Here is a 26,965-nt window from a genome sequence, read left to right as displayed (position 1 = left end):
AGTTGGGATGCGACACAGAGGGGGAGCCAAGTGGTTGTCTGTGAGAGAAGCGGAATGACAAAGAAAAGCAAGGACCGAGAGAGAAATCATTCCGTCAGTGGCAGCAGAGCAGAGTCGGATCAATGCTCCTGCTGGTAAGAAGCTGCAGATGCAGGGCTATGCACACTGTGTCCCCAGTACCTACCTCACAGGCCCTCAAGCCACAGTGGTTTCCTGATAAAGCTCGTTAAATGGGGCTGTATGTGCTCCTGAAACACCTCTGCGCCCTGAACCACATCCCATGTGTTTTCGCACAGGTTAGGTGTGCTGCTCGTGGGATTTCAGGTACCCTTCCTAGAGTCGCAGTCTGTGAAACTGAGGCCCCGAGGGAAGTGTGATTTCCAGATCTGAGGCTGGGAGGGAACATAACCGAGAGGCTTTCCTTTCCCACCAGGCCCATCTCAGACCCTCAGTGAGGACAGTTATCGCCCCTGGTGCCCCGTCAAGAGAAATCCCAGCTCTCTCTCTCTCTCTCTTTGGGTGATGAGGACCATTCTCAAGCACCCATTATTTTGTTGGGTCCCCTGAGTCCACTCCACCCAATGTGCTCCGCTCCGACTGGGCCATACAGTTCGAGGGGAGTGAAACTGGAGAAGAATGTGTGGAAGTTTGTGGCTTTCATCTCTTAAACAAATAGCAAATTCCTTGGGCTGCTGCTGCTGGAATCAAACAATGATGTATTGGGGGGAGGCTCTACAGCGTTACCTTAGCAACACCCAGGCTGTTTTCAGGCAAGGTCTAGTAAAAGAGGAAGGAGAACAAAAATAATAAAGGGACGAGTCTGGATGGGGTCCAGGAATGGGGGTCTTTTGGCTGAATGTGTTTTGTGCTCCGCCGTGTTTACAGGCCTGCTTTCAGCTAAGTTTCCTCTGGGCTCCCCCAGTGCATTCCACCGTCAGTGAGGCTGTCCACTAGAATACTAATGTGAGGCTAAGAAAAGACAGTGTGCCACGTGAGGAGCGGGTTAGGAAGGGAAAGACATCACAGCTGGGACCACCTAAGTGGGAAGTGACACGTGTGAAGCCCTCCAGGCTGGCTCTTGAAGTCATGAAGGTCATGGGAGAAAGAGGGCGAGGTTCTTCAAAGGTGACCAACGCTTGGGCCTTAGGCAGAGCAGAGGCCTGAATGGTGGCAATCCATCAGACCCTTGCTACTCACAGCGTGGTCCATGGACCAGCGGTAGAGGCGTTACCTGGGAGTTTGACAGAAATGCAGAACATAGGGCTGCCCCAGGCCTACTGACAAGGGTCTGCCTTTTTACAAGCCCCAGGTGGTTCATGTGTTCACTGCTGTTTGAGAAGCGCCAAGCGGGACCTAAGTCTTGTCTCTCCCAGGTTCCTGCAAATCTGTCACTGCCTTTGTCATGTCACAGCAGACTACCACCCACACAAAAACAGGCATATCCAGTTTGCTAATGATGCATTTTGGTGGGTGTTTTTTTTTCATGATAGATCCATTTGAGATCTAGAAAGCACTTTAATACTCTATCCTTCTTCAAATGATCAAGAGAAATAGCAAGTCCTGTATTTACAAAACCGATGAAAATCACCATGTAATAATCAGTGGGTGCAGAACAACCGCACAGATACGTGTTTCCAACTTTTTCCACCAAGATTCTCCAAGGTAAAAAAAGGCTCGTACAAATCCCAGAAGGACATAGAGGTGGCAGCACAACTGCCAGAGATGGTACAACGACTTACCACTGAAGCTGGTGATGGGACACAAGGGGAAGGAGGGGCGGAGTCCTCGAGAAAAGAACCCTGTTTAACGCAGGCGGCTCTAGTCCGTGGTCGACCTCTTGTACCGAAACCGCGCCCCGAAGTCGTTGCTGCAGGTCACAAAGCCGGGGTTGGTGGGCAAGTGCATGATACAGTGCACGATGTTGTTGTGGCCCAGGGAGAGCAGGTTCCGGCGCTCAGCCATTCTTTTTTTTTTTTTTTTTTTTGTGGTACACGGGCCTCTCACTGTTGTGGCCTCTCCCATGGCGGAGCACAGGCTCCGGACGCGCAGGCTCAGCGGCCATGGCTCACGGGCCCAGCCGCTCCGCGGCATGTGGGATCCTCCCGGACCGGGGCACGAACCCGCGTCCCCTGCATCGGCAGGCAGACTCTCAACCACTGCGCCACCAGGGAAGCCCGCTCGGCCATTCTTGAGTCCCAGCAGCAGAGGCTGATGGTCCTCTAGTCAGGCAGCAGCACGCAGTCCTCCGTGTGGTTGAAGACGGACTACATCCGGTGCACCTGCTGTCTGCTCAAGCCAGCACCTGTGTATCTGACCAGGGTTCGCCCTGTTGATATTTCTCAAAGTTTAGCTACAGTCGTCTTCACTTGACAGAATGTATTTTGAATTTTTGGAAAAATTGGCAAAACAAACTTCAGCATCATTGTGTGCTTTCTCAAAAGTTGTGATGCATCGATTTGAAACACCATCCCATAATTTGATGCAGCCGTCCTTGCTACCAGTCACATACATATTGGCACTAGGATTGTAATTAACGGAACATATGGCATCAGTGTATTGATCTTGAGGACTGCAAGAGACAAAGCACTGACATGTGTTGATATCATAAAGTCGAGGAGTAGGCTGCTGAGCCCCAACATGTGAAGTCTCTAGAAGGATGGAAGGAGATGGAGCATAACGTTTCAGCCTCCTGAATGTATCTGAAGGCTCTTTTTGCAGCTGGTTTGGAATAATCAAATAATTTAAGAGTATAATCCCTTTAACCAGAGGCGAGGATCTGTTCTGTTGGGTGGAAAGCGAGACACGTGAATTCATCCACGTGGTCGTAAAGAGTTGGAATCACTGGGTGGTTTTCCACGTTCTGCTGTGCAGTCTCGTTCATCATGCCCTCTATTGGCATGGCACTTTTGGCCAACATTCTTTCTGTGTCAAGTATTTTTATGGAAGCATCAGCAGATCCAGTAGCTATTAATTGCCCATCTCTATTATAGGTAGCTACACGACATGGTCCTTTACGGGATGTGACATAGCATGTTTTGTACTCCGAAGCCTCTGGGGACATAATCTGGACATCTGCATCAAACTCCAGGTAAATTCCTGTGCCAGGGGCAACTGTATCTGACGGACCAATTGCATAGTGAACTGCAGTATCATCGTTTTCCATTCCTTGTATTATATCACCTAGAGATACTGTTAACATGGTGGTATGAATTCTTCTGGACCTTTCTCCATGCACACAGTCGTTTCATTTCTAGTTTGATGAATGCAGGAGCTGCTCCGAGGGTGCACAGACAGACTGAGGCTTGATTTCATTGATGAGGCCATTAGCAGTGTTGATGTAGCCGTCATAGAGCAGCTGGCTAACGATCAGCTTGTAGAGCTGCTGGCGATCCTTCAAGCCCACTTTGGTTCCGTGCATCGGGGAGAAGAGGAAGATAATTTCCCTGCCAAGGGCGCGTTCTAGAGATTCGTTCACCTCCTCTGACTTTATCTCCTACGCGACAGCCCTGACGCCAAGGAACTGCTGCCTCACGGACAGACGTCAGATCCGGAGAGCACCGCGGGTCTGGCGGCAGGTTGGCGCCACCACTTCCGGGGCCTTACGGAGCAAGTGCGCCTGCGCACCGTCTCCGCTGGGGCGTGACTCAAGCCGTGGTGTTTGTTTTTTAACCCTGAGTTTTTCGTGATGATAATGACAATGATGATGCTGATGATGAAGATGACATTAGATACTGTTAGGGGTTGAATTGTGTCCCCCGAAAAGGATATATTCAAGTCCTAACCCCCAGTACCTGTGACTATGACCTTATTTGGAAATAGGGTCTTTGCAGATGAGATCTAGTTAAGATGAGGTCATGAGGGTTGCCCTAATCCAGTGACTAGAGGAACAGATTCTTCCTCTGAGCCCCTAAGGAGGAGCCAACCTGCTAACACCTTGATTTCAGCCTTCTGGCCTCCAGAACTGTGAGACACGAAATTTCCACTGTTTGAAGCCACCCAGTTTGCGATACTTCGTTACAGCAGACCTGGAAAACATAGAGAGAATTTCCTCTCTTTTTTTTTTTTCTGAAACTTTCCTTCCTTCAAGCCCTTTCCCAAACAGTATCTTGTGAACACAGAGGCAGGCTAGGCATTTTATTCAATTTTTCAAAGAAGAAAGTCCATTTGTTACGTGACGTGGTCACAGGAGTGAGGCGGTGCTACAGCTGCACCTGGCGGGCCTGTGAAAAAGAGCCCAGCCACCGGGGATGTGGGCCTCTGCACCTGTCCCTGGGCCTGGACAGCTGCCACCGCCCCCGAGGACACTGAATAAGAGGGAAGACTAGCGCCACGGGGCTCACCCCTCACCATCCCCACCATCTCCATCCCATGGGCTCAGAGATGCCGTCAGCAGGGTGTGTCCCAGCCCCGAGGTGGACGTGGCCCAAGTATGCATCTTTCTTGTTATCCTGAAGTTTGTATCCGAGTTGTCAAATGTCACCTCCTTTCTCACCCCCCCCCCCCAGTTTTATTTTCCTCACAACACTTCACACCATCCATAATGCTGCGGCTTATTTATTTAATTACTTTTATACCTCCTGTCTCCTCTATTAGAATGTACATTCTGGTCCCCAGAATATAGCCTTGCCCGTGACAGTTTCTCAATAAATAACAGGAAGAGAACCTGTTCAAAATATTACATCGTGTGCAAGTACTGACATTTAAAAGGATGAGCCGGGTCCATACACAGTCCACGGAAAGGTGGCCGTGATATTATTGAGGTGAGCGAGCAATTGGCACAGGGATACACATCGTGTGCTTCTGGTTTTGAATATATATCACAAATACATACCGCTGTTAGCTGTGGCTACCTGTTGGAGGTGGGGTTGTAGGGGAGGGGTGAGAGCCGGGAGCCTGGGACCAGGGCCGGCTGAAGGAGGTGGGCCATAAGGCAGTTGCTTGTGGGGACAGAGAATTTGCTGAAGCCACAGGAGGGACATGCAGGAGGGAGACCAAGGACAAGTCATACCTCCAACGCCAAGGGCCAAGGGCCACCCGGGCCACAGGTCAAGGGCTCTCTCCTCTCTTCCATTCCTGGTGCCATTGAATTGTGAGAGCCCGGGGAGGGTGGCAGCTGGTAGGAATCTACAGAGAGAACAACCCTTCTGCTCCTACGTGACGCAATAGAGGAGTCCCCAAGGACTGTTAGACTGTTTGCTGGAAACCAATAATGGAAGTGATGACGAGTGGGTGGAGCTGCCCCTTGAGCTGTGGGGTGAGGGTAGTCTGGTAGGTGGGTTAGAATAGGAGAGAGAGTGTAACCAGGGGATATGCTGAAAGGGCCAGCCAGGAGCGGCCACCACCCTGGCTTATCTTTCTACCCACCACGTCCACGATGAAGGGCACACACACCCATGCACACGGCCGGGAGTGGGCAGGGGGCGGGGGGAGGCGTCTCTCTGCTTCTCTGTCACACAAAGAAGGAGAAGCAGAGGTTCCTGCCCTCAAGGAGACTGCAGTGTGACAGGAGCTTTAAAAGTCCAACGCAAGCTCCCCCACCCACTGCCAACTAGTTGTAGAAAAAAAAATCACCCCTGCTGCCTTCTCCTCCCCTCACCCCTCTCCAAATGGCAACTCTTTTAGGAGTGCCACCCACAAATTTTCGACACTTAGCCAAACTGCTCTTCCTTATACAAGCCCAGGCTCTCCTGCCTCTGGGCCTTTGTTCAGCTTCTAGCCGTTTCCTCTGAGTAAAGGACACCTCCCTCCTGCTTCCCGCTGGTCTCCGTGGTCCAGACAGAGGCAGCTGGGGCTCCCCCTTCAGCCAGCCCTGAGGAGGCCTGTGCATAGCGCCAGCCTGGATTCTGACCTTAGCTCTGTTGCACTGGTCCCTAAACCTCTTAGCCTCCATGTCATCATGCGTAAAGCGTTAGCACGGGGCTCCCACTAGGAGTAAGGCATCGGCACATGTAGAGACCACCCCTGGTGCCAGGAGCAGAAAGGGCGGGGTTGTTATAGCAGCACACTGGGCATCGTGGAGAAAATAAAGACGAATGAGCCGAGGTTGCACCCACCTACCAGAAGCCAGCTGTCTGCTTGAAGAAGTGAGACAGGCCTGCAGGGAGAGAAACAAGGAGCGAACATTAGTAACGACTCCGGGCAGCACCTTGGCCTCACGTGCCCTCCGCCCGGACCCAGCCTTGGCTGCAGCACCAGCCTTGCCCAGGTGGCATCTGACAGCACCTGTCAGAGGCACCTGTGACCATTCTGCCCCAGGGCTCCTCTGTGACCAGGGCAGGCCCTCCGGACACTCCCACAGGTGAGAAGCTAAGCTTGGCCACAATGGGGGAGGGGAGCTGCTTGATAAATGCTGTCCTCTTGCTCCTGGGGATAATTCGGAGTCCCATTCCGTGTGCTCCTCGGAGGCTCCCAGCAGGACGGAGCCCCCGCTGCCACAGCAGGGACCAGCCTGAAAACTCATCCTTGGATTGGCCTGTCCTCATTCCCCATTCACTCTTTTCAATCCCCCACTCCTGTGCTCTGAGATCACTTGCCAAAATGCACCACCCAGCTCCAGGTCTCAGGTTTTCCCAGAGGGACTGAGGTTAAGATAACAGTGCAGCGGCTCAGGGCACAGCTTGGGGCTGCGAGCTGGGGCAGCTTCTCCCCTTTCCCCAGGAATGGCACCTGTTCATCTTGTCTCAGTGTATTAGTCAGGATGTCCAGAGAAATGGAATCCATAGGATATAGGATGTATATGGAAGAGGAGATTTATTATACGAATTGGCTCAAGCCATGATGGAGGCCGAGAAGCCCCATGATCTTCTGTCTGCAAACTGTAGAACCAGGAAAGCTGGTGGGTAATTTAGCCTGAGGCCGAAGGTCTGAGAATGGGGGTGGGCGGATACAGATGGCCCAAGTCCTGGTCTTAGTCTGAAAGCCTGAGAAGCGGGAGCGCCTGTGTCCTGTGTCCAAGGTCAGGAGAAGATTGATGTCTCAGCTCAAGCAGAGACAGCAAATCCGCCACCTTTTTGCTCTCTCCAGGTCCTCAGATGGATTGGGTGATCTCCACCCACACTGGTGAAGGCATTTTCTTTTCCTGAGTCTACTGACTCAAATACTAACCTGCCAATCTCTTCCAGAGACATCCTCACGGGCACACACCGAAATACAGTTTTACTAGCTCTCTGAGCCTGCCTCAGCCCAGTCACTCTGCTACATAAAATTAACTACCACACTAGGGGTTGCTGTGAAGGTCACACTAGACAGATGGGTTAGCATAGAGGTTGAGGACACAGTCTCTGGAGCCAGGCTCTCAGATTCTTCAACTTGTGTGTTACTTAGAAGTTACTTAACCTCTCAGTACCTCGGTCTCCTCAAATGTAACACGAGGATGGTAATAATTGTGCTCACCTCCTATGTTGTGAGGATCCACGGAAGTAATACATGCAAAGTATCTAAAACAGTCTCCACCTATTAAGATAGTGTCTCCAAAGCGAGAGAGAGGCATGGACATATATACACTACCAAACGTAAGGTAGATAGCTAGTGGGAAGCAGCCGCATAGCACAGGGAGATCAGCTCGGTGCTTTGTGACCACCTAGAGGGGTGGGATAGGGAGGGTGAGAGGGAGGGAGACACAAGAGGGAAGAGATATGGGAACATATGTATATGTATAACTGATTCACTTTGTTATAAAGCAGAAACTAACACACCATTGTAAAGCAATTATACTCCAATAAAGATGTAAAAACAAAAAGATAGTGTCTCCAAAACACTTTGCAGAGTGCCTGTCACTTTGGAAAATGCTAGATAAAGATAAGCAAGTTTAAGGTTAGTACAAGAAAACCTAGAAAAATGTTTTTGTGACTTAGAAACCAGAAAGGACATCTTAAAACTTCAAAAGCACACACCACAATTTAAAAGATTGGTTTTGATCTTGACAGCATCAAAATGAAGGATTCATTGCCATTGAAGGATACCAGGAACAAAATTCATAGATGGAGGACAGAATGGGAGGAGGTCTAAAACTGACATAGATTTTATTCTAATTCTAGGTATCCTCTGATATCAACAATATACAAAGGACTTCTAGAAATCAGTGAGGAGGGGGCTGCAGTCCCACCAGGAAACAGGCAACAGTGTGGACAAACTATACAGAAAAGGAAACCCCCAAAGTTCAGAAGCACGTGAAGCATGCAGTGGTGGGTAACAGAGACACACAAGCTGGGAATTCGAGTGGGGCCGCCCTTCTGGAGAGCAGTGTGGCAGTGCACGGCAGGCCCTGGGCTCGGGCCGCTGGGAATCCAGCCCGAAGGAGATCTCACCCAGGTCTGTGGGGTGCCACACTGACCACTCACTGCAGTGTTCTCCCCTGCAGGGCGAAGGGGCGGGAGGGGCTGGATTGACCCCTGTTGACTCTAAGTCTATACCATGCTTCGTCAGTATTTGCTGCTGCTCCTGCGGTCTAATCCGGAGGCACAAAAAAAACCTGCAGTGGAGAGGGAGGGGGGAAGGAGCAGAGCACACGTGGTCGGTGCCTGGGGGCAGGGCAGCCGGAGGAGGCCCGGTTTTGAAGCCCGGGTGCAGGGGGCATGGCGGTGCCCTCAGGAAAGTCGAGAACCGGGGCACGAGGCCTAGTGTGACCATATGGGTGTGAGGTCCTGTCAAGACGGGGGTGGAGGACTGCGTGATGACTGGGGTCAGCAACACTGTAGCGCATACTTGAAAGCTGCCAGGAGAGTGAATCCTAAAGGTTACCTGGCTAAAGTGATGGATGGTAGCTAGACTTACTGTGGTGATCATTTCACAATGTATACAAACACCTGAATTGTTACCTTGGACACCTGAAACCAATATACCATTATATGTCAATTACACCTCAATTGAAATGTTAAAAAAGACAGCCCTAGGAAAATGTGTCTGCAGCAGTTCAGACCAGGGAGTGAGGGCCCTGCGGGATGGAGCTCAGGCCTCTGGGGAAGCCCAGAGAGGACTCCTAGGGTGAGCGTGCAGAGCCTGGGCCCGGCGCCCCATGCTCGTCCTAGGGGCGTTTCAGTGCGATGGTGGCAACCCAGACCACACGGGCCTCCTCCCGTGATGAGCTGTGAGGGGGCATCCGTGCACGATGGGCAGCTCTGGGGTGTGAGCCGGTGGAGGGCAGCGGGCAGAGGGCGTGGGCGAGGATGGCTCCAGCCAAACGTCCCGCTCAGCGTCTGGGAGCTGATCCTTCAAGGACGAAGGTGCTTTCTGAGGTGGAGAGGATGGGCAGGCCCTTCCACAGAGAGGAAACTGTCTGAACAGGGACTCAGAGACAGGAAAACCCACACCTGTCAGAAGAGACGGGAGGTCCCTGGGAGGGCAGGCTGGCCAAGGGGGCTCGAAGGGCTTGAGCTGAATCCTGAAGGCCTCCCGGGACATCCTGAGGAGTCTGGACCACGTCCCGTGGAGCTGAGAGCCTCTGCCCCCACAGGGCAGTGAAGGCTCAGCTGCGCTTTCACGAGGATGGGGAGTGGGGCGAGGCCGGGCCAGGAGACGGCTCCACTCTCACCTCGAGCACGCGCTGCGGCACACCCGTGCACTGCACACACCACCCCCAGACCCGCACTGGACACACACACTCACGTGCATCACACCCACCCGTCACACTCACTCCACACCCACAGCCACACAGCACCCACACGTGCACATACCCACCACGTCACACGCACCCACACGACACACCACGCGGGCACTGAGCCTCCAGTAAATGCAGGTGGGCACCTGACCCTTGAACAACCTGAAAGCGTAAAACGTAAAAAGCCTGCCGTCCCTGGGGCTGTTGTCGGGCATTCAGACCCTGAATGAGGTCTGGAGCTCCTGAATTTGGGGTGACCTCAGGGAACTCCGGTCTCCATCTCCCATCTGAGCCAGAGGGACTTCTGTCTGCCGCCCGGGGAGAGACTGGGCCGGGCCGCGAGGTGCCCCCTCCCCAGCTGGGGCCGCGGCCGCTGGTCCTCTTCCCACCCCCTGTTCTCCCTCTGATGCACTTGGCACCTTCCCGTCTCAGAGGACACGGGCCCCAGAGGGCCCTCTCTCGCCAGTCTCTCAGATAAGCCGGATTATCTGTCCATCTGCTGGCCACTGACCTCTTTTTCTTCTTAGGGCTCTCTTCCTGAAATAACCCGGGGTTATCTTGGCTGCCAGAGCACGCAGGCCTCCTCACAGCCCCCCTCCCAGGGAGAGTGGCCGCTCGTCCCGGGCAGCTTTCAACGCCTTTCATCCAGGCCTGAATTCCACACACTATTAGGCCAGGCTGCAGACCTTCTGGGAAGGGCCGGCACATCCGCCCCCATCAGACACCACGACTGCAGCCCCGGCTCTCGCGAGAGCACAGGTGGCCTCTCCCTCCCCCCGGGGGAGGGGGTGGCCCTGCTGCTCCTTGGTTCTCTCACCCCAGCCCCCCGGGCAGCTGGACCCTTGTCCTGTAACCCCAGTCATCTGCTCAGAATTGGCAGACCCAAGGCCAAGCTCATCCTCTGCTTGAATCCAAACCTCCCATCTCGGCCACATTTCCATCCACTCAGTCATGGCAAAACTTCCTGAGACTCCTGGATTAAAATCTCAGGCGCAGTCCAGCACCCTTCCCATCCTGGCGGCACCCCTCACCAGCACCACAGCCCCAGCCCCGGCCCGCTGCCCTCGCAGGCTGGGGTCCTCGGACAGCTCCCCTGGGTTCTGGATTCCAGGACCCCTCCACGCAGCTGCCAGACTGACGTCTTCACTTAGCATTTCACCCTGGCCCGGCCCTGCTCGAGATCCTTCCGTGGCTCCCTAGTGACGGCTGCCTCAAATCTAAACATATTTTCTGGCTCAAGGTACACCTCCACTTACCTAACGTCACAGCCTGCTACTCTGGTTAGGGTTGTCTCTGCTCCTGAGAAGAGGCCAGCCCCCCCCCCCCCAGCACCCTCACACACAGGCTCTTCTGGGCCTCCATGCCTCTGCCCGAGCTGACCTGCTGACCAGCAACACCCTTCCGTAGCTCCTCCCCCTCGGCAAGACCCTCCCAGTCCCATTTTCACCAAGTCCTCTTCAATGCTTGCCAGTCATTCATTTATTCAACCAACGTTAATTGAGCCCCTACCTCAAACAAGGCGTTCGCGGACCGGCCTCCCCTCTGAGCTCTAACAGCACAAGTAACATCTGCCCCACGCCTCTGCACAGAATCCCTTGAGGTCGTGCAGGGCATCGCCATTACAAGCCTGTAGCCCTCCACCAAGTCGCGGGCTCCTTGAAGGCAGCGCCCAGTGTCCTGCTCATTGCATGTGCCCTAGACCGTGGCTCATAGACTTGGGAACATTACAAGCTGCAGGTGGTGGGTTTTTTTGTTTCTGTTTGGAGGGCTAGCACAGGATTGTCAGCTTTTTGTTTCATCAGATAAAAATGTCTTTTAATTTCCGTGATGTCATACACAAAAGCACATTTTAACACTCACAAAGTAGCGCTAGGAAAGTAGGAAGAACATTATCGCAGAATAAAGGACAATCCTAGCAGTATGGAAAAATTCACCGCATTTTTCTTCTTCATTTCAGAAATAATCTCGGAATAAAAGGACAGTCCTTTCAAAGGAAGACATTTAGGAAGCTGAAAAATTCATTGTTTCTCTTTCTTCAGTTCACAGGGGACGGGTGACTACTTTATCAATGTCCGTTCCAGTGTTTGGGAGCCCCTGTCTACAGCCCCTCACCAGGGGAGCACAGCTCAAGTGAGTGGAGTGAGGGGTTGACGTCTTTGCTTGGTTGTTGCCTGGAGAAGCCTCCGTGAGTCTCCTCTCACAAGATCCAGGCTGGGAGCCAGGGACATGGCTGGTCGGGCAGTGGTAACCCCAGGCCTTCAGTTCTGTCTCAGACACAGTGCCTGAATTTTTGCTCCTCTGTAGGCAGACAGGTATTCTTGTCACTGATTGCATGGGCAATAAAATCCTGGAACCTCAGGGGAGGCAGATGGGATGGGAGCACCTGGGGTGCTGGATAGGAGAAAAAACAAATAGGTCATAGAAACAGTCACCCACCCAATGACCTCATGGTTCCAAGCTGGTCAGGAGCAGTGCTGGGCTGAGGCCCCAGAGCCTCTGGCCTCACAGGCCTGGGATCCTGACCTCTCCCTGCCCTGTCCGAGCCGGGCTTCTTCAAGAGAGAAATACAGCCGAAACTTTCCATTTCTCAGCCCGGGACCCTCCCACTCCCACCCCGGCCACTTCCATAAAAAGCCATTGCTGCCTCGAGGGGAGAGAGAGAGAATTTTTCCAAAGGATGCCTGTGTGTATTGTTGGGAGCAGCAAGCGTTTCGGTGAACTCCAGGTCACGGCACAGCCTGACAAATGGCAGGAAGTTCGGGACTTGGGCCTGACATTTTTCGCACAAAGGCCCTACGGCCCAGCCAGGTGAGCTGGGCCTGGGGACGGACACGGGGCCACCGCCCAGCATTTCCTGCCCTTTGTTGGCCCATGTGACAGCCTTCCCGGCGCTTGAAATGGCCTTTCTTTTGTGCCTGACTCCTGTTCTTTATTTATGGAGAGGAGCGTCTCGATATAGAAACGGGTGGGCCCCGAGTCGGCAGCAGGATGTGGGAATGCAGACTGGCAGGATGCCCACCAACAGGGACAGGACCGTCGAGTTAAAATAATGTGGCCACGTACTCCCAGTAATAAGCCTGGCTGGTATTTATATGCCTGATGAGGTGTTGCACAGGCTCCGCTGGCACGTTTCGGGGGGATCGGGAGTCTGCCCGTCCATGAGCCCGCCTGTTGGCACCACACTTTGGCTCTCCTGCCTGGGCTGCCCTCGCTGATCGTGAGTCAGTTCTGCCTGGCCAGACCCTCCAAGTCAGTGTGGGCTCCTAGAAGGAAGGGACCCTTCCTTCTCCCCACAGGAAAACCTTTACTGTCAGCTTCATCGGGATTAGACTCTTCCCCAGGTAGCTGGCAGTGTGTCTGTGGGCATCGGTTCCCCAGGGCATCTCCGTAAGCTGCTGACTTTTTCTTCATTGTCATCATTTACGATGGAATTCTTTCTAAAAGGAATCACGCACTCCTGGTGCGTCGGAAGACTTGGAACAGAATTTGAGTTTTTCTTGGGAACTCGGGGTCTCGGTTAGGAACCCTGTGTGAGCAGGAGAAAGGACCCCGGGCCAGGTAGGACCAGGAGAGCTGGGTGCCGTTCCTCACCCTGCCCGGCTAGCTGTGCAACCTTAAGCAAGTTCCTTCACCTCTCTGGCTCTCGGAGATTGGCCTGAGGACACCAAGTGTTCATCTTAATTCTCATGTTCTGTGGTTCCATTTGTTTTGTACCACGTGGTCATGCAGTGATGTCAATACAAAAGTTACTGAGGTACATAAGGTCGTTTATCCCACACAGGAAATCATAACTGACTTTGAGTTCTCATCACCATTTTTGGTAGATTTCTTTCTGGTCTACCTTGTTTGAAACAAAAAGGAGGGGACTTCCCTGGCGGCCCAGTGGTTAAGACTCCATGCTTCCACTGCAGGGGGCACGGGTTCGATCCCTGGTCGGGGAACTAAGATCCCACATCCTGCGTGGGGTGGCCAAAAAAAAAAAAAAAAAAGTAGCCTAAAGGCTAATTTTAGACCACTGTTTACAGACCCACCAGTAGTAGCAACTCTTTCCCTTTCAAGTTCATGACTTCTTAATCTGCTAGAACTATGTGCAAATGAAGAATTAAGAGGTTCAGAGTAAATATACAAATGCATATGTGTACTTTATGGCATGTTTCTGATAATCAGTGACTTTTTTTTCCTTCCTTGACTATTCCAGAGGGATGAAGTTATCAGAAAGGTGAAACCTGGAACAGTGAGGTGCGTCTGTGCCTTTCCGTATATTCCTATGGTGCCTTCAGGGAACATAGCAGAAGTTCAATAAATTCTTGTTGAACCAGATAACCTCCCCTTCTACTCAAAATTCACCTAGAATAAAAGTCTGCCTACTCCAAGTTTATTTCTTTTTTTTTTTTTTGCGGTACACGGGCCTCTCACTGTTGTGGCCTCTCCCGTTGCGGAGCACAGGCTCCAGACGCGCAGGCTCAGTGGCCATGGCTCACGGGCCCAGCCGCTCCGCGGCATATGGCATCTTCTGGGACTGGGGCACGAACCCGCATCCCCTGCATCGGCAGGCGGACTCTCAACCACTGTGCCACCAGGGAAGCCCCATCCAAGTTTATTTCTGAGCTAAGGTGTGGGGGGCAAACTGGCCTGGCCTGGCTTCATGTTTGTTTGACAACATCCTACTCCCCCCGCTTCCTACAAAACAGAGTGTCCCCTCTCTTCCTCATGGCCTCCTTCTTCCTCTTACGTGGACCCCATCCCATCACTCCCGCAGAAGGAAAGGCATGAGGCACTAATTAGATTTTGCCCCTCCTCAGAGTGAGATTTGGAAAATCTGGACATTTCTAGATGCCACGCAGAGAACCTCTAGGGAGGCAGAGCTCTAAAAATGATAATAATTAACGTTTGCATAGACTTTGAAATGTACAGAGCACTTTCCATTCAATACCCCTCAGTCAGCCCCCCAGTCCTGAGGTGGTATCGCCTGCGTGTGGCGGATTAACTGAGACCAGCTGCAGCTGAGTGATTTTGCAGGATTAACTAGGAAGCCCGGGGCTTTTCCCAGTGTATCCAAACTTTTTGGTGGAAGGGCTACAGGGATGGTGAGAGCTGGCGTTGGGGGTCACCCTCTTCCAAGGGGGGAAGGACAGTTTATCTTTGAGTAGAGAGGGAGGTGAGGAGAAGGCGGGAGTGGGGGAGCACATGTCCCAAGGAAGACAAGAGCTTCCCCACTAGAATAAGGCAGTTTCTGGAGGATTCAGCACATTTCTTTGCCCTCAGGGTACACTGGGAAGAACCCGGGCTTTGGGATCAGAAGATCAGAAGACATGCGCAGGACCTTGAACTCTTCCCTTCACAGGGAAAATTAAACTCTCTGATCTCCCTGTCAATTCCGTCCTCCGCAAAAGGAGAACGGTAACAATAACAACAATACCCCTACCAATGCAACAGCGGCGGGGAGACATGCCTGCTCCCGTCCCTCCTCACAAGGTATACATGAGGATCGAGGTGAGCTGAGCACGCGGAGATGCTCTTACAACATAAACCAGAATATTCTGGCGGGTTGTCTTGCTTTCGTTCATTGCACAGATATTTATTGAACAACTACCATGCTCTGGGCTCTGAAGTAAGCCCTGAGGATTCAATGATGAAAAAAATGGTACCCATGACACGTGTCCCTGTGGGTCTGTCTACTGTACCCCTTACTGCCCCTGGTCCTGCTAGCTATGGAACAGTGCAGGCTGCCTCTTTAGGCATCAGGGTCCTTATCTGATGTGGGAATTAAGTGACTTCATTTATATGAAGCGTCTCCATCTAACACCGTGCCTGTCACAGAAGGAGCGAACACTCAATAATCATTTTCTCCAGAAGTGCCCTTTAATGTCACACCTCTCTCTAAACAAGATTAGGATTCTTGTGCCCTGAGCTGAGTCACCAGCTAAAAGACCTCCCTTTGCCCACACCACCACCCCCAGCCCCATCAATGCAAGTGAAGGCAGCCCTCGGAACTCTGATGCATTCGTTCAGTCTTGGTGTGTGTGTGTGTGCGTGTATGTGTGTTCTTTGTGCCTTACCGCTCCAAATAGAACACGGTTCCTGGCAGGTAGGGACTCACTCACCAGCCTCTTCGCCTCCCCCACCGGGGAACCGGAAGTGACAGGCAAGCTGTCCATCGTACCAAGTCAGTGAGAAATCCCTCCCAACTCTAGTTCTATCGACTTTCTTTCTGGCTCACTACTGAAGTGTGAAGTGTTCTGACAGCACAGCAAGGAAGTGTCAGGAAGTTCCTGCGACACTGAAGGTGAACGCAGGATAATTTAATAATCTAAGGAACATCCGCGACTCTGTTTTCTCAGACACAACGCGTCCAGGGGTAAAAATGGGCCACAGAGACTATAAACGGGCCAGTATTTTCCTGGCTCCCTGCTCCCAGGACCCACCCTCCTGGAGTCCCCGTCTATAACTAGGGAGCGTGCCATGTGAGAACACAGCTCTGCAGTCTGGCCACCCAACATCCTTACCACCTGCCCTGGTGCCGGCCCAGACGGCACCTTTGTGCTAATTAGGAGAGGGCCCTCATGTTCTGGGCAGGTCACGCCCACACCGGCTTAACTTATCTTAACTTAACTTAACTTCCTGCCGTGATGGCCGCTACTCCATGCTGTTGATGCTGCTGCAGACCGCGCTGCTCTCTGCCCGGATGGAGCCTCTGGCCATCGCAGCCTGGGCCACTGATGCTTCCTGCTCTCTCGGTGCCTAGCGTCTCTTTTTGCCTTTCTTTTCTTTGTGATTCAGCCCCCTCTGTATGGGAGCTGGGCCACAGCACAGCCTTGGAAACAGATATCTGTTGGCCTCAGAATTGAAACTTCTCTCTGGCCTTGGCCTGTTGTTGTAGAACCTGAGAGATGTGCATGATTCTATCCTCCCTTAGGACGAGCTTCCTGCCAGGAGGCTCCCGGACTCTCACGCAGGTAAAGGCCTCTCTTTATTCAACCTGGGTCCTAGTGGAGACCCAGTCTGACTACCGGCAAAGCCAGGCTCAGAGTCGCTAGGGCTTTAGTCTAACTGCCTTCCATGCCTGCAGACCCACCTGTAGTGCCTCTGTTGAATCCCTACTGTGATAGATAGGTCCTCCTGGGGGCATCCATATGATCTTTTAAATTGCTTTCACTGCTAGAAAGTTCTTCCTGTGTTCATTTGACACATCTTTATAGAAGCCATTCCTAAGTCCCAGGCCCAGCCCTTTATTCTGGGGACAGGCCAGGTGGGGTCTCTGCTCACACAGAGCTTAAGTTTAAGTTGGGTGGGTGGGGGGGGAGGTAGAAAACACAGAGCATACAAATGATAATGAGATGGTTGAAGAAAACCGAGCTCCACAATGAGGAAACTCCAGGGGGCAGAGGGTGGTGCCTCTGAGGATCTTCAGGGTAGAGACCTGGGGACCAGAGGGGTCAACCACGGAGATGGTGAGGGCAGAGGCTCCCAGGGCAGAGCAAGGCTGGGAAAGGCCAGTGGGGCTGGAGCAGGCACTGGGAATGGACCTTTGCCTCCACTACACGAAGGAGGTAGGAGAGGTGGAAGGAAAGAAATGGGGACTCAGTCCTCACTTTACAAGGAATCCTTCCTTTTTAGAGCAAAAGCTGCCACCACCTCTACCAGCAACACAAACCTTCCGTCATCACCCCAACTCCCTCACGTGCAGCCGCTTCTCACCTCTCACCTGCTGATCCGCCTGCCCAGCACGCCCTTCCACCCCACCCCTCAGGCCCTGGAAAACTCCTCCTTAACCGATGAGATCCCGCTCAGAATTTCCTTCCTCTGAGAAGCTTTCCCAGACTCCCGCCTGCAGGCCGAGGCGACAGCTCTTTCCCGTCCTCCGAGGAGCTTTGTCCCCTCTGCCGGATGCTGAGACAGTGGGCTCAAGAGGCAGACCCAGCCAGCTTCCACCACACCAGCTGTGTGATGTGGGGTATTCATTTCCTAGGGATGCTCTCACAGAGGACCACAGACAGGGTGGCTTATTTTTATTTATTGTCTCTCAGTTCTGGAGGCCGGAAGTCTGAAATCAGGGTGTTGGTAATGCTGATTCTTTCTGGGGACTCTAGGGAAAACCTGTCCATGCCTCTCAACTAGCTTCCGGTGATGGCTGGTGGCCTTGGCCTTCCTTGGCTGGTAGATACATGACTCCAGTCTCTGCCTCTGTCTTCACCTGCCGTCTTCTCCCTGTGTGTCTATCTTCACCAGGTGCTCTCCTCTCTCTCTCCTCTTCTTAAAAGTATACCAGCCATATGGGCTTAAGGGCCCACCTATTCCAGTGTGAACTCATTTTAACTTACCTACATCTGCAATGACCCTATTTCCAAATAATGTTCCATTCTCAGATACTGGAGATTAGGACTTCAACATATCTTTTTGGGGAACATAATTCAACCTATAACACCTGGGTTAAGTTTAAACTGTTTCCTCCTCTCTAAAACACATTAAAAAAGGATCTTCTGGGTGGGCTTCCCTGGTGGCACAGTGGTTGAGAGTCTGCCTGCCGATGCAGGGGACACGGGTTCGTGCCCCGGGCTGGGAGGATCCCACATGCCGCGGAGTGACTGGGCCTGTGAGCCATGGCCGCTGAGCCTGCGCGTCCGGAGCCTGTGCTCCGCAGCGGGAGAGGCCACAACAGTGAGAGGCCCGCGTACCGCAAAAAAAAAAAAAAAAAAAGCATCTTCTGGGGCTTCCCTGGTGGCGCAGTAGTTAGGAATCCACCTGCCAATGCAGGGCACACAGGTTCGAGCCCTGGTCTGGGAAGATCCAACATGCCACGGAGCAACTAAGCCCGTGAGCCACGACTACTGAGCCCGCGTGCCACAACTACTGAAGCCCACGCGCCTAGAGCCCGTGCTCCGCAACAAGAGAAGCCACTGAAATGAGAAGCCCGTGCACTGTGATAAAGAGTAGACCCTGCTCACCACAACTAGAGAAAGCCTGCGTGCAGCAGCAAAGACCCAACGCAGCCAAACATAAATAAATAAAATAAATAAAATAATTTTAAAAAAAAGAAAAGGATCTTCCTTCTAACGCGAGGATTAAATGAGCTAATGGTTATCTAAGGCTTGTCATGGCACATAATAAACCTTCAAAAAGGTAGCTGCTAATGTTAATAATAGCTGGCCGGTCCATTATGAGTTCTTCCAGGTAGACGTCATGTCTTATCCCTGTTTCTTTTCAACCCTCAGTATCTAACACAAAGTTTGTGCTCAAAAATTTTTGCTGTCTGAATGAGCTGCTGCCATTTTAAAGGCAATGTTAAGATCAAGGGAGTGATTTTGAACATCTCTGTCCCCATCAAAGAAAATGTATTGGGAGCATTAGGCAATGGTTCAAACTTTCTTGGATGAGTTTTCAATGAGCTCTGGATACCTAAAAGTCATCTCAAATTTTATCATATTATTAAATCAAAAAAATGCCTCCAAATGATTACCTCAGAATATCTTCAAATTATTCTCAAAAAGCCTTTTTAAAAAAATTCTGAGGGGCAGAAAGAAATATGTTAATTAATCTTTTAATTAATGCTTATCATACATAATATATGTCCCAGGGAAAACTTATGACTGCCTGTACATTTTATGGTTCACTCGGGCCCTTTGTGTAATCGATATGATCGGTGCTTTTATGTACATTTGTAAAACGCTTTGGAGCACAATTTTATTGTTTTAAGTGATTATAAAGGTTTATGGTTCTTTGCTCTTATGACATCTCCAGTCATATCTGTCTTTTGAGGCCAAGTCTATTTCAGAATGTAACCTCCAACTGCAGCATTATTTTTATGGAGAAAATGTGATCTGCTTTACAATGACTCACTTTATGGTCAGTTTCCAGGGACAGAAAGTAGAGAAAAGTGATGAATTCTCTTTTAAAACTTACTTAAGGGCTTCCCTGGTGGTGCAGTGGTTGAGAGTCCGCCTGCCAATGCAGGGGACGCGGGTTCGTGCCCCGGTCCGGGAGGATCCCACATGCCGCGGAGCGGCTGGGCCCGTGAGCCATGGCTCCTGAGCCTGCGCATCCGGAGCCTGTGCTCCGCAGCGGGAGAGGCCACAACAGTGAGAGGCCCGCGTACCGCAAAAAAAAAAAAAAAAAACCAAACTTACTTAAGTCCACGCCACCTGCTCCCTTCACCTCCCTATCCCTCACTCCCCACCCCAGCCTGTCTCTGGGTGCAGGCTGGGTTAAGTGAAAGAGGATGCATCTCAACCCTAGGCCGAGTAGGAGCTCTTTCTGAGCAGGATTGAAGGTTTCTGTTATATTCATCTTGAGGTCCAGTTTCTATCACATAGTGGGCTTAGTAAATGTTGGATTTTAATTTATGGCCTGCTATATTATTGAATATCCCAGGCAAAGTCAATCCATAAAAAACATATATAATACATATTATGCATATACTACATAATTTAGCTATGACATATATATAGCTAATAAATATATACTTAATGCATATACACATATATGTCATATATATTATAGCGAAAACATGTTATTTTTTTCTTGCATAAAATATCTCTGGAAAAATACAAAAGAAAGGAATAGCATTGGTGATCTGTAGGGAGGAGCGTGAGTGGCTGGCGGACTGGGTGAGGGGAGTAGTCACTATATTCCATTTAGACTTTTTTTTTTTTAACAGAGAACAGGAGTATTTATTTATTTATTTATTTATTTTTAAAATTTATTTATTTATTTTGGGCTGTGTTGGGTCTTCGTTTCTGTGCGAGGGCTTTCTCTAGTTGTGGCAAGCGGGGGCCACTCTTCATCGCAGTGCGCAGGCCTCTCACTATCACAGCCTCTCTTGTTGCGGAGCACAGGCTCCAGGCGCGCAGGCTCAGTAGTTGTGGCTCACGGGCCTAGTTGCTCCGTGGCATGTGGGATCTTCCCAGACCAGGGCTCTAACCCGTGTCCCCTGCATTAGCAGGCAGATTCTCAACCACTGCGCCACGAGGGAAGCCCCTAGACTTTTTGAATCATGTGAATTGTTACCTATTCCAAAAAATGTTTTAAGTTCATCTATGTCCAGAATCGATAGCTAGATATGCATTAAAAATATATTTATTTATTTGGTTGCCCCGGGTCTTAGTTGCGGCATGCAGGATATTCGTTGCCGCGTGTGGGATCTTCGTTGCTGCGGGCGGGACCTTTAGTCGCAGCATGCATGCGGGATCTAGTTCCCTGACCAGGGATCGAACCCAGGCCCCCTGCATTGGGAGCACGGAGTCTTAACCACTGGACCACCAGGGAAGTCCCTAGATATGCATTTTTTGCCCTTGCTGATGTGTCTCTTCATAAAGCCATATGTTAAGGGTGCACAGAGGATTTCCCAGTTATATCATAAACGTCTAAAAGTCTAGGATTACCACTTTCACTCATTCTTTATCCTCCAAGAACCCAACTAAGTGTGCTTCTCGCCCTGGTTCCCAGAATTGCTTCAGACAGAAGCCACCACCTTAGTGTTCATCATTGTTTTAATCTGTGAACATTCGTGGAGGCTCTTCTAGGAGATGGGGAGGCGGCAATGGATATAAGGTGACATCCTCCCTCTAAAGCAAGGGCAGAGGTGCGGGCGTGGGTGGAACGGACTCAGGTGCCACCATTTACCATAGTTTGGCAAAAGCCCAACAACGGTGTGAATGAAGTACCACAGGGGAGAAGAACTCAGAACACAGGCTTCATAGATGGGGCGCTTTTGAGCCTTGAAGTATAGAGGATGGTCAGGTAGAAACAGCTTTCACTGGAGGGGCGCATCTCTTCCCACTCGCTGAGCAGAACGGTTAAGAGCACGTGCAGTTGACGGCTCGGGGTTTTGAAGCCAAGCCCTGTCACTTACTAGCTGACTGCCTCTGGGCAAGTTATTAATGTTGTTTTCTTAAGTGTAAAATAGGAAGAAAATAGTTCCTTCCTCACACGTTTGTTGCAAAACATTAAATTAGAGGTTGCTTGCAAAGCACTTCAAACACGGCTTGGCACAAAGTAAGTGCTCAGCAAACCTTAGTTATATAATTGTAATTACTGAGTTTACCTGGCGCAGGAAGAAAATATCTTCAAGGACTGAGTTCCAGGTTAGAACTCTGGGCAGTTCCAGGCTCACTGACTCTCAATGGCCAGGGGAGTCCCCATGTGTTCAGTGCCTCATAGTTCCTAAGGAAAACCTCGCTGCCTTGGGGGGACTTTTGTTTTCAAAAGTGGAGAGGAAAACGTTGATGGGTTACTGGAGGAAAATTAGGAGACTGAGCTTGGGGGTGGTCCTCAGTGTTGAGGCCTGAGGCTTGGGAATGTGGGGCATTGGGCAGAAGGGGGAAGCCTAGGGGCCTAGGTCTGTGTATTCAGTAACAGTTAGAACACAGCACTCAACAGCTGCAGAGACAATGCAGTCTTTTGATCCTGTACGAGGTGATTGCTATTAGAAAGGCCCGCTTAGTCATCAGAAGGTGAAAGGGTATGATTTTTGTGAAAGATGGACCCCAGAGAGATGTTCTGACTAACCTTGGACCCAGGCTTTCCTCTGAAGAATCTGAACTATTTTACCCAGTAAGCTCACAGCCTAGATAGAGCTCAGAGGCCAGGACTCCTTGGACACAGTGACTGTGAGAGCCTTCCTGAGAGGTGAGGGAAGCTGTGACATTCACTCTCCTGGGACTCCCTGTGAAAGCAAGGGGAGAAAGCTGCTTTATTCAGAAGCAACTAGGTACAGTCCTACCTTGAGACAGAGGGACGAACCTCAGGGTCTTGGCCCTCACACCCTCCTACATCCGTCACTGTCTCTGGGTCTAGGGGTTGGACCCAGGGCTCTGCTAAAAACAGCACAGAAAGTGCATCTATAAACTGTCCCCCAAGGGTTCAAAGGTTTAAAACAATCTTGAGGCGCTCCGTGATACAACATGGAGTGTTCGTTCCTGGAGTTAAAATGATTTGCCACATCAACCTGTGCAAAGTCCAGGAAAGACTGATTAAATAATAATAATGAGAAATAGCTACAAAGAGGTTTGTATTTTAATGAGAAATAGCTACAAAGGTTTGTATTTTTCAAACTGCAACAACTTTTGCCTCCAGAGTTTTGAAGCAACTCTGAAAAGGAGTTAGGGCTGATTTTTTCCTCCCATTTTGCAGATAAGGAAACTAACACTTCCTGATCAGAGAGTTTCCTGATATCATGAGCTACTTGATGATAAAACAAACAATAGAAATACAATTTTTGTTTTAAAATTACCTCTGGAATTTGATTCATTTACCCAACCAGTCTTTATGGAGTACCAACTATGGCCAGGCACCGTGCTAGGCGCTGGGATGTAAGAGTGATCACAGAGAGTGCAGCTAGGGAGCCCAGAGCCGCACACAGAGACATCAATCTAGAAATGCACGAAGCACCCCTGCTGTGAAGGAAGAGGACCCAGGAGAGTACTCTTTAAACTCTAGGATTCTCTGAACGTGGGATCTTATTCAAGCCTCCGAAGAAATGATTGTCAGGATTCTTTCCAATTTGAGCAGAGGGATTTGCGCTGTCTCCCTGCTGCACGGGTCAGACCCTACAACCCCGGCTGTGCACTCTGAGTGTGTAAGTGTTATCAGAATGCTCTGGTAACAGGGAAGAACAATGCTTCAGAGGTTGATGAGGTCATGGGAACCTCCAGAGCTACATCCCAGCCCCGCCGTTCGTCCATATCTGGCCAGCTTGTTTATCTTTGCAGGTCTGCAACCCTGTCCCTGTAGTTTTAGTCACCTCTTTAGCGAGGAAGAAGGACACCTGGGCTAGATACCTTTTCTCTAGACCTAAGTCCCTGTAAATGGAGTGTGTCCCCCAAGAGCAGGAGTAATAATGGGGTTGGATAAACCTGGGTTTTATGAATCAAGCTACCAGGAAGAGTGGATAAAAACCTTTAACAAATACCAACCAGTTAAAGCAGTTTAGAAGATCCTTCAGAATGAGAAAGAGAGAGTTGGGGAGCAGTGGTATAAAAACACTGTGGGCGGTACAGCAATTCTGACTTTTGCAGATGGAGCAAGCAGCCCAGAGACGTGAAGAATCTGGTGATTAAATGAAAAGTTCTTGCACATGTTTAACTTAAATACAGGGCGTGGTCTACGGCTCATATGTATCGTATAATGAGGTTTCAGTAACTGAAAACTGTAAGGCTAAATCCATGCCAATTTTTATTTGAATTGGGCAGGCTTTCTGGGGATACAGGGAGTGTGGGGTTTTTTTGGTTTTTTTTTTTTTGCGGTACGCGGGCCTCTCACTGTTGTGGCCTCTCCCGTTGTGGAGCACAGGCTCCGGACGCGCAGGCTCAGCGGCCATGGCTCACGGGCCCAGCCGCTCCGCGGCATGTGGGATCTTCCCGGACCGGGGCACGAAGCCGTGTCCCCTGCATCGGCAGGCGGACTCTCAACCACTGTACCACCAGGGAAGCCCGGGAGTGTGGGTTTTGACAAGTGCAGGAGGGGTCGCGTGGTGAACCAATCATTTCCTGAATTGAGAAAAACACTGCACGGTATGTTTTAGATTGCTCCTAGGACAGATATTTCATCTTAACAATGTTTATGAGACACAGCAGGCAAAATTATAGTGCAATAAATATCACTATTCATTCACGTATGTATTCACTCTCTGAATAGTGTGATGGTTTTAGGAGTCAGGCTGCTGGATTTGAATCCTGACTCCACTACTTAATATCTGTGTGATTTTAGACCAGTTACTTAATTTCCGTGAACGCCTCAGTTTCCTTATCAATACAATGGGATACATAACGGCACCTCACGAGGTTGCTGAAAAGACTAAACGAGGCTGTGCATGTAAAACCCCTAGCTCAGGGCTAGCACATGTGGTAAGGATCAACAAACTCTAGATATTACTCACATTGTTTTTATTATCAAAAGCCAACTTCAGCCATGCTGAGTATAGCATTGACACACAAAGTGAGGTTCTTGCCCTCAAAGAAAAAACTCATGGTGTATGTGTATATAGCTCACAAAAAACATGTGAAATTAGACGGTGAATTAAGGTACTAACTCCAGGCCAGGGGAACAAAGAGGAGGAAGTGGTTATGACTTGAGAGGTGGGGAACAGATCTGAATTTCCTGCACCACATCTGAGCCTTCAAACACTGACAGGTGGAAAGTAGGTTAATTCCAGGCACCAGGAGAAGCAAAGGCAAAGACTTGAGCATGACAGCGAGTGTCACAGTTGAATCTAAAGAGCCTTCTCCCTCTCGGTGGGAGAAGATGGAAAGGTTAGTTGGGCCAGAATTTGGAAGCCTTGGATGCTGGGTTTCGGAATTTGGGCAACAGGAAAGCGGACAAGAGCTTGAACAGGTTAGGGACAGGATCTATGACAACTGATTCCAAGGATAACACTCTGGTGGCAGGTGGAGGGAAGGCGGGAGAGGAGGGAGGAGATAAGATGCTGAACCAGGGACCGCCAAGGGTACAAAGCAGAACCAGACACAGCTCCTTCCTCCAGGAGCTCGGGGCTTACGGGGGAAATTAGACACACACGGGTCAACATCCTGAGAGGAGGGACACGAAAAAAGCGACATCTACCTTCAGGTGGTTGCAGGGAAATAAGGTGTTGATTTCCTCATCTGCAAAATGGATTAACGGTAATATATTTACCTCTCCGCATTGTATGAGGATTAAATCATGTGAGGAGAGCAGTGTTAGCACATGCCCAGAATTCAGGCAGAGCTCCATGCAGTCCTACTCAAGCACACATTCTGGCCCTGGTCAGCCTCCAGGTAGAAGTTAACTGCGTGCTGTTTTATTGCAGCGAGCAGAGAATTAGCAGGAGGGGGAAGGATGGTCAGGGGGTAAGTGGGAGATGTGACTGGAAAGCAGGTTGGGCACACGGATCAGGAAGAGTGAGCCAAAACCCATGCCCCGGGCTGCTTTGATTTCAACTTAATTAGGAATTGATTCTCATCTCCCTCCCCCAGCCCCATCTCCTCGGCACATCACCTTTTGTTCCTGCCATGGGACCTGTGGCTTTTTGACCCAGCTGCGTGAGTGTGGATACCTCATGCCCAGGCCATGGTCTATGTTAGAGCAGTGGCTGGAGTTCTAGACAGGATCTGGAACCAATGCTGTTTACCAGCTGTGTGAGCGGGAACACGTGAGCTCAACTCTCCAGGCCTCAGTTTTCTTCCCATGTGATGAGGGTGTTGGGCCCATGATCTGGACCATCCACTGAGCCCCAGGCTGTCTCTGAATCTGAGGTGTTTGGGAATCCCGAAGATCACGGTTAGGTGCTAAGCCCTGTCTTGAGGGCCCCTCGTACGAGCAGCTCCATTGCATTTGATGAGGAGAGACACCCTGATTTTGTGACCCCCAGCCCTGGCCTGCGTGGAGGCAGCCATGGTGGGAAAACCTGCTGTTCTGGGGCACAACCTGCTTTTCTGCTCCAGAATGAGGGCTTCTGAGCGGGGAAATGTGTGCTAAAGAGCAGCAACAGGACAGAGCACAGAGTAATTGTCCTGTTGCCCCTGCTCTTCACAGGCGAGGCGGGCAGTGGAGCAGCTCTTTTGTGGACACAAGGCCATGACACTCCATTTATTGAGTGTCAACGAGGCATTATGCACTCCCTTACATTCTCACGGTGATTCTGCAAGATTCTGCAAGATTCATGCTATTATTTGTTTTATAGAGGAGGAGGCTCCGACTCAGAGAGGTTAAGTAAAAGCCCAAGGTCACACAGCTCTTAAATCACAGCACAAAGATTCAAATTCCAGCTGACTCACTCCAAGGCCATTTGTCATCTGCTGTGACAGAGAGTGTCCCAATCCCCCAGCTTCAGCAACGAAGTTCCTTTGCCTGAGATCAGTCCTTCCATCTCTGCTTCACATCCCATCTCCTGTAACTTCTCCCTTTCGACTGGCTTCTTCTCTCAGCTCACACTCACGGGCATCTCTCCAATGTTACAATGAACCAATACACACAAACCTTTCCCTCGACCTTATGTGTTCCCTCCTTCCTTTCACACCCACACTCAATGCCTCTCTTTCCTCATCTCCAAAGACTCCCCCAAGTTATTGCACGTCATTAAAATCACTCTGGGTGAAATTCCCAGTGACCCTCTCATTGCCAGATTCAATCAGCAGATTTCAGTTTTTGCAGCAGGTGACACTAGACCACCTTCTTACTAAAACATCCTCCTCCCTCTGTTTCCATGGCACCCTTCTCTCTTGGTTACCTCCTAGGCAGCTCCTCATTCCCTGTCTCCACTTCCTCGGCCCGTTCCGTGAATTTTGCAAGCCTCTGCCTCCAGCCTCTTCTCACTGCCCAGCATCCCAGGATAATCATCCTCTTTCATGGCTACAACCCCTGCCTGCACGGGGATGGTTCTCCAATCTCTATTTCCTG

General features: G+C 50.7%; 1 pseudogene; it reads right to left on the bottom strand.

Annotated features, from left to right (window-relative positions):
• Positions 1–829: 829 nt before the first annotated feature.
• LOC137228645 (cleavage stimulation factor subunit 1-like) lies at positions 830–10,244 on the bottom strand (annotated as a pseudogene).
• Positions 10,245–26,965: the final 16,721 nt, after the last annotated feature.

This window comes from Pseudorca crassidens, chromosome 8 (assembly GCF_039906515.1).
Source record: "Pseudorca crassidens isolate mPseCra1 chromosome 8, mPseCra1.hap1, whole genome shotgun sequence".
NCBI lineage: Eukaryota > Metazoa > Chordata > Mammalia > Artiodactyla > Delphinidae > Pseudorca > Pseudorca crassidens.
Note: the sequence above shows the minus strand (reverse complement) of the source record. Positions and strands in the feature narration are given on the sequence as shown.